The sequence below is a fragment of the Moschus berezovskii genome, chromosome Y (assembly GCF_049115385.1).
Source record: "Moschus berezovskii isolate FMDL1 chromosome Y, NW_MosBer_1.0, whole genome shotgun sequence".
In the NCBI taxonomy this organism is placed as follows: Eukaryota; Metazoa; Chordata; class Mammalia; order Artiodactyla; family Moschidae; genus Moschus; species Moschus berezovskii.
The window spans coordinates 1,527,996-1,529,648 of NC_142489.1; positions in this window are offsets into that span (position 1 = coordinate 1,527,996).

Below are 1,653 nucleotides of genomic sequence, written 5' to 3' on the forward strand. Positions count from 1 at the left end.
ATTACTTTGCCAACCAAGGGCCGTCTAGTCAAGGCTATGGTTTTTCCCGTGGTCATGTATGGATGTGAGAGTTGGACTGTGAAGAAAGCTGATCGCCGAAGAATTGATGGTTTTGAACTGTGGTGCTGGAGAAGACTCTTGAGAGTCCCTTGTACTGCAAGGAGATCCAACCAGTCCATTCTAAAGGAGATCAGTCCTGGGTGTTCATTGGAAGGACTGATGCTAAAGCTGAAACTCCAATACTTTGGCCACCTCATGAGATGAGTTGACTCACTGGAAAAGACTCTGCTGCTGGCAGGGATTGGGGGCCAGAGGAGAAGGGGACGACAGAGAATGGGATGGCTAGATGGCATCACCAACTCTATGGACATGAGTTTGAGTGAACTCCGGGAGTTGGTGATGGACAGGGAGGCCTGGCGTGCTGTGATTCACGGAGTCGCAGAGAGTCGGACACGACTGAGCAACTGAACTGAACTGAACTGAGTGAAGGGATGAGTTTCATTGGAGATATAAGTCCACGTGCACGAGTCAGGAGGGAATATTCATGAAAAGTATCTTGGTCATATGTTTAAAGAAGATCTTCAATGCTTGACTAAGGAATTCCAGTTTATTTGTTTGAAATCGGTGAATAAATGGTCTGGAGAAGATGAGAAGTGATGGTTTAGGAAATTAACTTGGCATATATTTATTTAGCAAGTATTTGTTGAGGCTAATTTGGTGTGCAGACTGCTTGGAGAGTTGTGACACTGAAGGCACAGGAACCAAGAAGGAGATTATGAAGTAGTAACTATGTTGTTAGTACAGTGTAACTATGATGCTGTATGTACTTGAACTGGAGTGGTGGGGTGGAACGGAAAAATTAAGGCGGTTTGGAGGACACTTGAGAGAGCTTAGTGATAGATTTAATTGTGCAAGTAGGAGATGGAGTCAAAGATGATAAATTTTTGCATTTGAGTGAATTTAAGAATGGCCTTAATGACAAAAATGGGGAAAGCAAGAGAGGAGGCTGGTTCCAGGACTGAGGTGCTGATTTTTTAAAAAACCTTATAATCTCAAAAATATAATCTCATGCAACTCAATACCAGAAAAACAAACAACCCAAAACAAAAGTGGGCAAAAGACCTAAACAGACATTTCTCCAAAGAAGACATACAGATGCCTAATAAACACATGAAAAGGATGCTCAACATTACTCATTATTAGAGAAATGCAAGTCAAAACTACAATGAGGTATCATGTCACGGTGGTCAGAATGGCCATCATCACAAAGTCTACAAGCAATAAATGAGATACCATTTCACACCAGTCAGAATGGCTGCTATCCAAAAGTCTACATGCAATAAATGCTGGAGAAGGTGTGGAGAAATGGGAACCCTCTTACACTGTTGGTGGGAATGCAAGCTAGTACAGCCACTATGGAGAACAGTGTGGAGATTTCCTTAAACAGCTGGGAATAGAACTGGTTGAATAGAACATACAACCCAGCAATCCCACTGCTGGGCATATACCCCAAGGAAACCAGAATTGAAGGAGACATGTGTACCCCAATGTTCATTGCAGCACTCTACAATAGCTAGGACATAGAAGCAACCTAGATGTCCATTGGCAGATGAATAGATAAGGAAGTTGTGGTACATATACACAATGGAATAT